Consider the following 14,858-nt stretch of genomic DNA (forward strand, 5'->3'; position numbering starts at 1 on the left):
ATAGAGCCGTTGTGCACAGTCTGCAACTCCTGACAAAGTTTTGGTTGGGATCGGAGTCGACTCGCGCGATCTGGAGTCGACTCGGCTGTAGCAGGAGTCGACTCATGCTTTTCTGGAGTCGGCTCGGCAACTGTTCCAGATTTGAATTAAAGTGGTCTTCTCGACTGGGAGTCGACTCGACTTAACCCGGAGTCGACTCGCCCAAATCTGGAGCTGACCTTGCACTTTTGGAGTCGGCTCATCCCAAGGAATCCATAGATGTATTCTTCAACTTGGCTCACTCGAGTCGACTCGTGAATTCTGGGAGTCGACTCGGCGCTCAGAGGCCGAACTCCCGATCTTCTGTCTTTTGGCTCGTTCAGTCTTGGAGTCGACTCGAACTGTTCCGGAGTCGACTCGGCTCTCAGTATCCGAAAAACAGTCTTCTGTCTTTTTGGAGTAGCGCTGCCTTGGAGTCGACTCGAACTGTCTTGGAGTCGACTCGAGTCTCAGAGACAAAAACATTGTCTTCTGTCTTTTGGTGTAGCGCTGTCTCGGAGTCGACTCGGGCTTTGCGGGAGTCGACTCGGCACTCAGTGTCTGAAATTGGCTCTCTGACTTTTTGCCTTGTATTTCTCTGGGAGTCGACTCTTGCTTCCTTAGGAGTCGACCTGCCAACCATTGGAGTCGACTCGAGTTCCTCAGGAGTCGACTCGGCTCTCAGGGTCCAAAATAGCTTCTCTGTGTTTCTGCCTTGTTACTCCCTGGAGTCGACTCGTACTATCCAGGAGTCGACTCGAGGACTATTCTTTTGGATTTTCCTTTGAATTTGCTCTTCCAACTTGAGTCCTTTGAACTTGAAACTTGGGTCAATAAATTGTAGCTTTCTTCCTACTTTTCTTGAGAGCTTTGGAGGCCTTCTTGTGTTCTTCCAACTTGCTATATTCCTTGCAAAATAACTATCTTTCTCCTTGCAATACAAACGTTAGTATTTATACTTCAAGGTTTTGTGATCATCAAAATCAATCTTTAAATCAATCTTTGGGTCATCAAATAATGTTTAATAAACCAATTGATAGAAAACATCAACCTCTGAGCAGGAAACAGTAAGCATCAAATTTCTACTATCTTTGCTCATAAACCAGCCTCATGGGATGCCTAATACTGCCTTATCATAGCTACTTAATTTGTCTCTTCATAACTAATATGAAGTGTAGTCAGATTAGAGACCAAAATGTTCGTTCCAGGTACTAGCAAACAATATACCAATTAAATCTGTATGGAAAGCTTTTCTTATATCTCATCGTTTGATGAACCAAAGCCAAACTAGTCCAGCCTACACTATATTATATGAATTTTCAATTAAATACATTATACCATGCCTTACCTGTAAAGTTTGCCAGTTATCATGTTCAAAGGCATTTTGGATCCTAAATTTGGATGGCCTCTAAATAGGCCATCCAAATTTTCAGAATCAAACTGCTAAATACGAGTATGCTACCAAAAATCCTATAAATTAAAATCAGAAATGAAAGGCATCAAGTGCATGGACGCAAACATATATGGGCATTCCTTCAAGCTCCTCTTCAGGATTTAGGAGCCCAGTTGAACAATTTTATAATTGTGGCATCTTTTACTAATTCAATAATCACTGTGGACATTCAATAATTAGATGGTTGTGTCCCTTAGAAGCTTTGCGGACATCTACAATTATTTGCTCAACTTCTATGGGGCCAAATAATATCTTCTGGAACCCTATCTTTGCCCCGAATTGAGTAACAAGCAAGGCCGAACTCACAAACTTGTAGGGGTTTCCTGGAAGCCACTTGAAGTGGCATTCATTGGTGGATTCCAAGAAAATTTAAGATTGTCCTGCTTGCAACCCTTGCCATTGCATCAAAGCAACCCAGACGCATATATAGGATCAGCTCGATATAGAGCTATCAGTAAGAGACTTGTAGGCTTATATGATTGATACATAAGCACAACTGCACATACTTTCGCACACAGAAATGACATGCAAACAAGCAACATCTACGATATCTCATGATAATCTAAAAGCTCAGACCAGAACCTCTAAACTTGCTCTCCGTAATCTCTTCCAATCGCCGAGCCATCTCCGGTGTAAGATGATTCGCCCAACCTCCAACGTCACCGCGCCTGAAAAATAAGCTATACTCAACTGTTCCGACCTCCAGCTCTGCCCTTCCAATCTTATTCACCTCCGAATTGCTCATGTTTTCGAATGAACACAGCCTTATGATGCCTTCCACCACCCCTTCCTTCTCTTCATCCTCAGTGAAAGGAGACCCAACGAACTCCGCCAACCTTTTCAGATGAACCTTAGGGTGCTGCATTAGCTCTTCATATTTGAGAAACAAGACCTTCTGAGGCCTTTCCAGGTGCCCATTCCAGTATCCCAGCACATGTTCCCAATAAGGCCCGAAGGGGGAGATCCCATTGGAGAAGTGCTCGAGAGCTTCATCGAGAGTCCAGAGCTCAATATTATCCTTGGCTCTGAGCTTGTTGACGAAGTGCCACAAGGAGATGAAACAATCCTTCGGATCACGATACAGATAGACAATTCTGCAACCAGAGTCTATGACAGACGCCGGTAGTGATTGGAATGGGATATGGGTGCCGAAGAGCCTCGGTGAGGAGAGCGCATCCAGGTCAGGGATGCGATCATTCACGCAAACCGAGAACTCGAGGGAGGGAACACATTGATGAGGGCTGAGGGTGGCGAGGGGTGGGTGAGAATTGGTGTGAGAGCTGCGATTCACCGTCGCAAAAAGAAGGGCCTTGAGCCATGTGGTTCCAGTCTTGGGGCAGGTAGCCAGGAGCACGTCTGCAGGTTGGGCCTTGAAGTGTTCTCGGGCGACAATAGCGGACACCAACAAAGGCAGGGCCGCATACCAGCCATTATAGCAGTAGAGGGGGTGGTTAGCGACTCCATCAAAACTCAGAAGGGTGGAAACCAGGCGCCTGAAGGATTGGTAGGTCCTCTTCTGGTTTTCCATCTCTTCTTTGGTTTGGGAAGGCAGGCATTTGGACAAGGGGTAGGATTGAGAGTGAGCCATGGACAATAGGAGCGATTGTCCCAACTTTATCGGATGTCTCGGAAGAAATATGTTGCTAGGATGAGATTTGAGAGGAAGCTTTAAAGGAGCTCCCGTTTTTAAATTTCTTTGGGGAGAAGAGGTTGATGCCACTAGTTTGATATTTTAGTCTCGGTACTCATTAACGCCTGATTGAAGTTTAGGATTATATTAGTTATGGTGCACTACAAGAAAATTCATCTTTTCCGACGCCTTTTATAATCTTTACCGATGCTTATAAGCGTCGGCTAAAGTTCCCGCGATGCAAACAGAAGCGTTGCAAAAGCGTCGGCGATACTGGAGTGGCAAAAGTTTTTGCCGACGCTAAGAGAAAGCGTCGGCAAAAACAGGGCTTACACAAACATTATAACACATTATAACAATATAAAAACAATATAAATACGAATGTAAATTATAAAAATACATTTAACAATATGAACCTGTATTACATTTACATTGACACAAACATTCAAATCATTTGAAATATTTAAATTATCATATCTTAGAATTACAATGTACTTTGCAAAATAAGAAACATATACAAGTCTAGAAGGTATCAAGGACGGGATTCAGCTCCATCATCATCATCTCTATGAGCTTTTGAAGTCTCAGAAATCTGCAAAAAAAAAGGGGAAACCATATATGTAAATTAATTTATTTACTTGTTTCTCTTCTAGAGAACTCTCTGATGGAATGGCTGACGCCCTTTTATGAACTCCAGCACCTTGCTCCGAGCTGCTTGAGTGTGAGTATTTTGGATTTGAATTGGTGGAGGGAGAGCAGTCATTTCTGGTGAAGGTCAATTGTTGCTTTATAAGAACGAATAGAAAAAATAAAAATCTACGAATAGGGAAAATAACAACGAAAAATTGAAAAGAGAAGCATCTTAAATAGCTGACGTGTCCATCTGCTATTATAAGAAGAACATGATATTGGCCACCACTATTATCTACAATGCCGATGGCTGTTTCAATTATTGGTGCAAAGGATGTTGGTCCTGTCAAGAAGGTCCAGAGTCATGACCAAATAGGAACTTCACTCAGATGCCCACATCTTATCTATTAAAGCAACATTTTGCTGGTTTAAAGTTCTTTCATCAAAATAGTATTCCTAGTTGGGGTCCACAATGCACCAAGTATAGCTTTGATACCACCGAGCAAAGGAATACATGGAATAGTGAACTAGAGAACATCATTGTCTTCCTCCCTAGATAATTGCACCCTTAAGTCCAAAATCTCTCTCAAACTCCAAAAAAGATGAATAAAAATAGCAAAACTACTTGAAATTCTTAGGATAGTTGATATGAAAAATTGTAACATCTCATCATCATCCATGTTCGCATGCCTTCTTATGATTTTAGACTGAAATCGCAATATAATACCGATCCAAGCTTAATTGCAAGCTGTAGCAATCTATTACCAGCTTGCCAGTTTCCTAACTAACAGGACTCAACCAAGACCAGGGCCACTGAAACTAACAAGTCGATGTAGTATTAATTTTTTCCCCCTAATGTGCAGGACACACCTAAATTCCAAGCAAGAAAAATGATTCCAAGTAAATCCTAACCTCGATGGTCCCACATCATCATAATTCTAGACTCCATTCAAATTTTAGGTCCCCTGATTAAGAAAAGCTCAAGGCAAAGACTTTCCTGTTTGAGTACCCTTTACATTCTATTAAATATGGAGAAATTTATTTGACAGTCTCATATTTATCACTTCCAGATGAACATATACGAGTCCTAGTATCATTTGAAGTCGCCATAATCCAAGTCTATTAAAAAAAAAAAAAAAATTCCAATATCTCATGCATACGGGCAAACAACATGTCATCATACCATTAATCAGGGAATTTTATAGATAAATACAGTCACACATAGCAAGAAAAAGGTCTGTATTAGGACACGTTAGCCACTTACATTCAGAAGGGAAGAATCGGGCATTGGCCATTTCGCAGGTGGGTCCTCGTCCGGAGGCTCGAGCGGGTGATCTACCGGCTTGAACTCTGCATAGATCTCCACCACCACATCGTCTTCTTCCCTCCCAGCATCACCATGGACATCGATTTCATTAGTCCCAGCTTCCTCTGCAACCTGCCCTTCCTTCTTATCCTAAAACTCCCAACAAACCCAAAGCAGACTAAGAAAGCCCATTTCTATCACTACAAATCCACTGGGAAAAACATCAAATGACAAGATAATAGAAGTCAACAACCCCAAAAGGGATCTCTTACTAAACCATCCTCATACGGACGCCCCATCTACACTAGCTACCAGCTTGATCAAAGCTCAAAGAAGTGAGAAGGGAAAGCAAATAAAAGAGAAAAACATAACAGAAAACACAAAAGAGAAGCAGAGAAATCAACGGAGGAATAGAGAACAGAGGAAAGCTTTTTGTTTTTATGCAGGAAGGAGAGCAAAAGGGAAAGAAGTGGTACCAGAAGAGAGGGTTGGGGTCTCGTCATATAGCCTTAGAAGTGTGCTACGATCCCTACCATTTCTCCTCCTCTTTTCCTCCTTTCTCTGCACCTCTCTATTTATGCAGATTTTTCATTTCATCTTGTATGGACTGAAGTATTCATTCTTTTCCTAGAATAAAATGCATATCTTTTCCGCTCTGATTGCGGCCTCACAAGCAGCACATACCAACGACTGCAATTTCACAAAGACAACCAAGCAATAACCTCAAACAAGGGTTTGTCGTACCTCAATAACTACAGCGTTTCCTCCACAAAACGTCTCAATTCCGAGGGTTTGCGCAGCAAGAACTCAGCTCCAGCAAATCTACCATCAGACACAACAGATGTTCAAGATATTAGGGGATCTGGAGAGCTAATATTTCTAGAGCATATCCAAGAAGCCTAAGAGATATTAACAAGAAGCACTGTCTGCCGAAAGATCTCTACATAGAAACACAAGCTAGGTTTCATGAAAGAATCATATACCTCAACAACCACAAAATGTCTCGAAATCAAATCATTTTCTCCAAGAAATCCCTCGATCCCCAGGGTTTCCGCGCCTCCGGCGAATGCACTAGTCCGATCTTTCAGCGAGGGAATCAGCAAGAACATGCAGAAGACAAGAAACCCGGAAAGAAGCCGAGAACTAGGGTTCTTGGAGCATCTCCGAACTCGAAGGCGGGGAGATTTAAAGGAGGGAAGGGATGGAAGCATCGGCATTGTAAGAGACGAGAGAGGGGCCATGGCGTCTCCTTATTCCTTTTCTCGCTTTCCAGCCAAGGAAGAATCTCGGCTGGCGCCATTTCCTGCATTCCCGAAGCGCTCCTCTTCGGAGAGAGGGAAGTTCTCTCGCTACCGACGATAACCCGCACCCACACATTATTAATATGTATGGTTCATCGCCGGAGAGGAGGAAGGAGGAGAGGAACGGCCCGCTTGTTTTTTGTTGTAAATTTGAGTTTTGACGATGCGTATACGCGTCGCCTTAGGCCACAATCTACCACGACGCTAATTAGCATCGTCTATGGCCGACGCTTTTAGAAAGCATCGGCATATGTTGGGCCTGGACCGAAAATCGCCGACGCTTGTAAAAAGCGTCGGCAAAAAAAGGTCGGTATAACTCCATTTTTTTTTGTAGTGACGTGTATTCTCGCCCAAAGAAAATAAAGCATAAAGAATCAAGAAATGTCATCCTGATGTTGTGGTGTATTTTTCATGGGCTTCACTTGAATCAGTATCGTCATTTGTGCCATTTTATGGAGCAAAGTGATTGATGCAAGGCATCTAAGTCTCCGTAGATTGCTCTTAAACAATAGATTAGGCCACATGGTGGTTGGAGTTGTTGAATTAAATCAAATATTTTAAAATTTGAAAACCAAACATTTAACTTGGTCAACAGTCAAGTGGCAAGCATCCGCAAATAAGCAAGGGAACAAACATGAAAAGATCTCTAAAGGAAGCAGGCCATGACAAGTGTCATGCATCCACGCGCAAGAGCAAACATAGAAAGGCCCCTCGAAGAAGGAAGGAGGCATGAACGACCAAGATGCAACAAGCTGCATGATCAAAGGAGCACAAGAAGACACATTATCAATCCGCGGGAGGAGAGTCTGCTTCTTTTGACGCGTCTGAGCCTATATAAAGGGCTCTAAGGATCATTTCAAATACAATGAAAAATTTCTCTGCTTTCTATTCCAAGAGTCTATATAAAAAGGGCTCTAAAGATCATTGAGGAGAAAATAAATATTTTTTTTTTCTCCTCATGATTTTTTAAAGTTTCTTTTGAGCTATCTGCAAGCGTGAATGTACTCTTTTTTCTTCCTTGGAGGCACACTGACGGAGAAGACATGATTCTTTATGGGATTGTCGCATCTCTAAGAGATCTATGCCAGCAGACTCGTACGTGGGGGGCGTCAACATGTTTCGATCCACATGCCATCTTCTCTCTTCTTTCTTCATTTTATTATTCTATTGTCAAGTTAATTATTTACTAGTTTATTCTTCTTATTTACTGTTTTGAATATTAGAAATATTTAATTATCGATTTATCAATTATATTTGTGCATCTAGGCTAACAGGAGTGAGTTTATTTGATGATCTGACAGTTGGGTTTACCGCACTCCTTTCTTGCTGGAGCCAAAGATTGGAGCAACTCTGAAACAACAACCTTTAGAAGTAAAAAAAATCTGAAAAACTAAATAAAACTATTATAACATATAGGTCAAGATTGGATAATGCAAGTTGAATGATTAGATTGGTCTCGGCAATAACCTCATGAAGTCTTGATCTTCAGAAATAAGGCTACTTTGAACTGACCATCTGCAACTTCCGCCTAAAACTTACTGCCTCCTTTAATTTGTTGTCCCAGACATAAAGACCAGTTTAAAAATTCTGGTCCAAGACATATAGGACTGTTGATTGATGTTATCAACTTTGCTTACCTTTCTTGGCTCTATTTTGGAAGGATGTCCGGTCCAGCATAGCTCATAAGTAATGCACATGCGAGAGTGCATTCTGAGATGTATTTGGATTTGTCTCTACTTGTTGGCTTGCCTCTTCTTTGTCTCTATGCATGACTCTCCATCCTTCTCTTGTGATGATTTAGCATTTATTACTTTTTCTTTATCAAAAAGATGGTGAAACCACTCAAACTTTATTAATGAATGAAAGGAATAATTATGCATGGAGGGAGATAGACAGTTCATTACAATAAAAAGAAAAGGAAAAGGAGGAGGGGTTAAAGGAGTGTTGCCCGGTTAGACCAACGGTAATGGAATACGACCAATAGATGACCAGAAGAACCCCCATCAACAAGAAGATGATTCAGCCTTCTAATCCTTGCCAAATATTCACGAATTATGACAAGTCTTTTGGAGAGCAAGAGAGCAATCACCAAGAAGTGGGAGGAAGATCCTTGCATTCCTCTAATTCCAGCATACCAAAGTAAAGGCACAAATAAGCATGATAATGATAGGTTTCATATGCTTCTTAAAAGATCTGGTTTTACATTTGAAAAGAAGCCTTTATGAAAAGATACTTCACTATCAGCTTCCCTTGTCAATGTTCGAATTAACTAGATCTCCTAAATCTAATTATAAATGGAGGGGTGGTGGGATTTGAGAGAGCAAATGAAGTTTCAATGATTTGATTGGTGGTGTGACAACGACGTGACTAATTCGAGGAGGGTTTAACGGTTGATTTGGTATCAATAATCTTTTGTTCGCTTAGTTGGGAACGTCAATTAACACTAGTTCTTTTTGTTATTATTGTTTCCTTTATTACTCCATCTAGTATGTATCCATCTTTGATTAAATTGAGAGAAGAGAGATCCTGCTTGATGGATGTAAGCAATTTTGCCGAATCATGTGAAACTTGGCATGCTATTCCAATTTGATTTTCTTTACTTTTTGTTATTATTATTTTTTTCTTCAATGAAAACCCAAAGATAGAGGTTTTCTCTAAGGAAAACTAAAGATTATGAAAATAATGCTCTCTTGGTTTTAGGATTTAGAGTTATGAAAATATCGCTAGGGGAGATCCTTCTCTCTAGATTAATAAGATTTTGACTTTGAGACCAAACGGAGGTGATTTGTTGTTTTTTTTTTTAATTTTTTTAGCCAATTTGGCTCATATTTGAATTTTTCTCTTTTTTTTTGTAGAAAAAACCGATTCTTCAATTCTCTAATGTCCGGGAGGGCCATATCCAATTGGTCCTTTTACTTTACTCAGTGACAACTTTCTGTACTGCGACAAAACTAAAAAGGCCCTTTGGCTAAGGCTTGGACAGGTGATTAAGACACATTATTTAACTAGTGAAAAAACATAATGATGCATTTCGTTAACGAAAATGACTTGTTCATCTGATATTAAACGAGAAAAAGGAAATCTAGTAACACATTTGAGATATGAACTTATATTACAAATATTCACAAAAGGAATTTTAATTACAACTTGGCATTTTCATAACATAATTTTTTTCAAAAAATCTTTGATTTCTATAGTGAATGTAATAAATCATCTAAGCCACATTCTCAAATAGTTAGAATCATGCAGAGTGATAGCAAACTTAGAATTCAAATTGAAGCAATATGTGAAGACCTTTTCTGGAGGATGACCTCATGGGTAGACTTGGGCATCGGGCCGTGCCGGGCCGGCCCGGCCCAGGCCCACCGGGCCAGAGGTCTAAACGGGCCGTGCCTGGCCTGGCCCGCTCAGCAGAGAACCGAAGCCCGGTCCGGCCCCAGGCCCGTCTATTGGCAGGCCGTGCCTGGCACGGCCCGTCTCGGGCGCAAACGGGCCGTGCCAGGCACGGCCCGCAACGAGTCCAAACGGGCCTTGCCAGGCCCGTCTATTGGCGGGCCGGGCCCGGCACGGCACGAGACGGTCCGTGCCTGGCACGGCCCGTCTCGGGCGCAAACGGGCCGTGCCAGGCACGGCCCGTCTGGAGAGGGGGGGAGAAAAATAGCCGTTTCCAACGGCTATTTTGGGATTTTTTCAAAAATGCCCCTCCCAACAGTCCAAAAATGGCTAAATTGAGGGGTATTTTGGGAAAATTTTTTTTGGGCTTCTATAAATACCCCTTTCCTCCCTCATTCTCACCACACCAAACCAACTATTCTCTCCTTCTCTACTACTATTATTTCTCTCTTCTAAAGTGCTCTTCTAGCAATTTAATTTTTAGTTTGCATTTAGCAAGTGTTCAAGTGCTACACAAGAGGAGGTTCCTGTTGAGAAGAGAAGGTCACTCCTGTTGAGAGCACAAGAGGAAGCTCAGAATCTCGGCTCTGCCTCTGCCCTCCGACCCTCTACTCAATTCCTCCTTGTGGTTAGTTTTTATTTTTTGAATTCATCAATTTAGATATGTCATCTTTTGAGGAAAGTCACATTTTGGCATTCCTCCTGTTTCTGAGGGAGAAGAAACTAATCCCCAACCCCATGTTCCTAGTTCCTCTAGAACTAGTGAACCGAGTGAAGATCAAACCTCTTCTCGTAAGAGGACTAGTGCTGTATGTAATGAATTTGATAGAGTTATGGTTGATGGAGTCTGGAAAGCTAAATATAAAAAATGTGCCAAACTTTATAGTTGTAGTAGTAGTGGGGGAACAGGGCATTTAAAAAGACATCAAGAGAGTCATAGGATGCATGATTCTCATGCTCAAACTCAAAGTACCCTTAATATACAAGGGGGATTACTTGTAGGTAATTTTGCATATAATCAAGAAAATCAAAGAAAAGCACTTGTAAAATGGATAGTTAAGGATGAATTACCTTTTAGTTTATGTGAATCTTTTAATTTTGAAGAATATGTTCAATTAAATCTACAACCTGCTTACAAAAGAACTAGTAGGCGTACATTTAGAAGAGTAGCTATGACTAACTTTTTAGCAATGAGACAAAGTTTAATTGAAACACTTTTGTTGCCCAAGGTGACAACCCAAGAGGGGGGGGGGGGGGGTGAATTGGGTCTTTTAAAAACTTTTCAACTACTTCTAATCTTTTAGAGTTAATTAGGCTAAGTTGTATGGATGCTTAGTGGAATTTAAACTTAGCAAGAGTATGACTCTAATCTAATCAACTATTAAGCAGTGGACTCAATAAAAGATTAGTCTAAGTTTGCCCAAGTATGCAATTCAATTGAATGAGACTTGATTAAGTAAATTGAATATGCTTGCAACTAAAGGATGCACGAAGAAGAGTTAAGCACGCATAGTATCTAAGTAAGTAAGTGAGTGAGGAAGTCAGACAACAAAGAGCATCACAAACACAACAAAAGTATAGTGGTTCGGTGCATCCCAGCACCTACATCCACTCTCCAAGACCTCTTGGGAATTTCACTATAATCCCTCAGATTACAGCCGGTTGTTTTACAAGCTCACAACCCAACTTGTTGTTTTGCGAGATCACAACGAACTCGGTCGGTTTTCACAGGCTCACCGACTAGAACCAACCGATTATTTTCACGGGCTCACAATCCAACCCAGTTGGTTTTTCCAAAGGCTCACCAACCACAACCTTACAACGATTGTTTTCCGGGTTCACAATCAACCCAGTTGGTTTTTCCAAAGGCTCACCAACCACAACCTTACAACGTTGGTTTTCCCTTTGGCTCACCAACAAACCTTAACCCCTTGATTCAATCCCTTGATTGAATCAAGTTACAAGATATTAGAACAAGAGTTTAAATCAAATACAAGCTTCTCATATAAGCAAATATAGCAAATATAAATAAGTAAAGTAAAGAGAAGAAGCCTTCAAACTAGTTTGTAGATGGAGGAACTCGGCTTCTTCTTCCCTTAACCCTCTTCTGATTTTGCACGAAGTAGAGAATCACCGAGGCAGCACACGGATGGAGAGGAAGCTTTGGGATTCACTTGGATGCTCTTCTTCTCTCTATTTTACTTTGAATGGCCCTTTTGTGCTTATGGGAGATTTCCCTTGTAATCTCTTTGAAATCTCTTTCCTAAATGTTCTCTCCCACTTCCATACCTTCTTCCCTAGCTCTTCTCTTGATTTTATAGCTTTAGAGAGAGTGGAAACAAAAATCTAGCCGTTAGAGACAAAAATAGAGCCGTTGGAATCGAGAAAAAACTAGCCGTTATGCCTCCCAGCGTGCTCGAGTCGACTAGGCTGAAGTAGGAGTCGACTCGGCTGAAACAGGAGTCGATCTGTGAATAGTAGTCTGCCGACACTGTAGCTGGGAGTCGGCTCCGCACTGTAGCGCTGAAGTTGGAGTCGGCTCGAGAACACTGTAGCGCTGAAAATCAACTTTCTGTCTTTTTGTTTGTTCTCAGTCGGAGTCGACTCGTAGAGTGCCGGAGTCGACTCGAGCACTATTTCTTGAAACTCTAGAGTGCCAGAGTCGACTCTAAACTTTTCGGAGTCGACTCGAGGACTATTTTTTTAAATCTTTCTTTGAATTTGCTTCTCCAACTTAAATCCTTTGAACTTGAAACTTGGGCCATTAAATTGTAGCTTTCTTCTAACTTTTCTTGAGAGCTTTTGAGGCCTTCTTGTATTTTTCCAACTTGCTATGTTCCTTACAAAATAAATTATCTTTTCTTCTTGCAACACAAACATTAGTAATTATACTTCAAGGTTTTGTGATCATCAAAATCAATCTTTAACTCAATCTTTGGGTCATCAGTCTCCCCCTTTTTGATGATGACAAAACTTGTAGTATGTGCAATATAAAATATATTGTGTTCTAGGACTAATGCATAGCTAAGTTGCATGAAGTAGAAAACATATATATTTAAAACATACTTCATGATAATGCTTTAGATTTAATCAGCGTAACACAATCAACATATTTCAATTTAAGCTGATTTGTATTCAATTCAAAACATAAAGCATTATGAGCATATACTTAGATATTTCTCCCCCTTTTTGACAACATTAAAAAGGTTGCAAGATAATGAAACATTAAGCACAAAGATAAGAATACTCAAATATTTCTTTTTCTTTTTGTACTCTGATTTGTATGTCAAATTATTGCAAGAATATGAATCATATAACTCAAGGCAATAATGTTAGAAAAAGATTAATGAGCATAGATCAGAGCCAATTATAGTGAGAATACATCGAATGTGGTTCCAAAGATAGTTTTCAAATCAAGTGTAGGTGGAATCTTTCTCAAGTTAATTCAAGAAGTACCAAGAATGATATTCAAAGAAAGCACGAATGAAAATCTAACCATTCTTTAATAATAAATATGAAAGCTTGTTCATTTAAGATCTTTTGCCCAATATATTAAGTATTTTAGCAACATGAGAGCAATTTAACTAATTTTCAGAGTATAAGAGCAATATATTAAGTATGATTGCAAAGTTTTTTTTTATGGTGTAAAAATATTGTGGAATAAATACTAAAACATGAATTCATGCAATTTATGATATATCTTAGAATATGCATAAAATTCAAAGCTTTGAAGGTTCTTTTAAAGCTCTTTTAAAGAATTTATTCCTTTAAGAAGAAGCACATTTTGGTACATATAATAATGAATTGGCACAAAATTGAAGTTCTAAAGGACAAGCCAATTAGGACTCATTACTGAATTTCCATAATAGGTTTTCTGAGAGATACTCAAGAAAATTCAACACATTATTCTTCCCCTTTTTCATTAAGTTAGAGGCTCTTAAGAATAACTGTTTGAGTTGCAATTTGGTTCATGATTTATGCATAAGATATATTAACCAAATAACAAGCCTCAAGGTGTATCATAAAGATTTTCAGATTTAAATTTCAGATGATACATATTGGAGAGTATTAGGATCACTTTTCATTTAGTATTCTTTCTCTATCCTTTAGTTATAGATTTATGCAATTAAGTTCCATAAGACCTCTCCTTCTGAAATTTTCTTTCTCCCCCTCAATTGATCATTCCATTTAAGAGTTTAGAATTTGAAGATAATGTTCAATAAAATTGTCAATCTCAAAAAAATATATTTTCTATAAGTTTCAGCTTATTTTCATAAGACTTAAGGTTTGAGATAAGACAACCTTTATAGAACTCATCTCAAGGTATAAACTTATAATTAAAGCAAGTCTTGCAATATAAGGAGGTTCATCAAAATCAATCCATAAAAATCAAGGTATGCATCAAATTAAAGTAATTTTTAGGATAAGATACTGAATATCTAAAGCTCCCCCTCAAAAGATGCATTCCTCTTTAATCATTCTTTTCTTTTGTTGAATTTCAGATTGTAATGACAAGTGTGAATAAAACTGAAATTCTATGATATCGAGAATATAGAGTGATCTAGAATTATTCAAAATTTATAGCAATCACTCTTTTTAATCTTTCAAGAACAAGTTATGCTTCCTCTTAATTTTTGAGAAAATGTACTGAAATATTAATCAGAAAATGATTCATTTGAAGCTCAAATTCTTTCAAAAGCATTTACATTTTCTTTCTTTTAAGAATCATTTGAGTGAGCTGAAATGTTTCTAGACTTAAGATCATTCACTCTTTTAATAATATATATATATATATATATTTTGATGGAAGTCTTTAATAATGTAGGAGAGAGAAAAACATATAGATGATCATTGAAGTATATATAGTTATAGAACTCAATTTCTTAATCATAGTTTTTTCAGCAATGTATACATGAAGCACAATAAATCTTTTTAATATCAAAATAAAATCATATATTTAAAAATATTTGTTTGCAATTAAGATCATTGAAAGACACATCATTTAGACCAATATTAGTACACCTTAAGGATAAGAAAAGATATGTTTCAGATGCGTATCGAGACAATCAACCAAGGCGTCAAAATTAATTCTATTTTTCTTATATTAAAATTTTCATTTAAAAATCA

At 39.1% G+C, this 14,858-nt stretch overlaps 1 long non-coding RNA gene and 1 pseudogene across 4 annotated transcripts; both read right to left on the bottom strand.

Annotated features, from left to right (window-relative positions):
* Nucleotides 1–1,614: 1,614 nt before the first annotated feature.
* Nucleotides 1,615–3,195, bottom strand: LOC120105466 (flavonol sulfotransferase-like pseudogene; annotated as a pseudogene).
* Nucleotides 3,196–3,473: 278 nt separating this feature from the next.
* LOC120109116 (uncharacterized) lies at nt 3,474–6,575 on the bottom strand. Of its 4 annotated transcripts, none has more exons than XR_015976127.2 (4): nt 6,021–6,575; nt 5,514–5,859; nt 4,996–5,187; nt 3,474–3,693 (listed from the first exon to the last, which is right to left on the bottom strand). It is a non-coding gene; the product is annotated as an uncharacterized LOC120109116 (long non-coding RNA). The 4 variants fall into 4 exon arrangements; XR_015976129.2 differs by adding an exon at nt 3,802–3,866 and having other exon boundaries at nt 4,996–5,859; nt 6,021–6,557; XR_015976130.2 differs by having other exon boundaries at nt 3,474–3,866; nt 5,782–5,859; nt 6,021–6,554.
* Between the last annotated feature and the right edge of the window lie 8,283 nt (nt 6,576–14,858).

Source organism: Phoenix dactylifera, chromosome 3 (assembly GCF_051530095.1).
Source record: "Phoenix dactylifera cultivar Ajwa chromosome 3, Ajwa_hap1_PhDact_Kaust_v1.1, whole genome shotgun sequence".
NCBI classification, from domain to species: domain Eukaryota; kingdom Viridiplantae; phylum Streptophyta; class Magnoliopsida; order Arecales; family Arecaceae; genus Phoenix; species Phoenix dactylifera.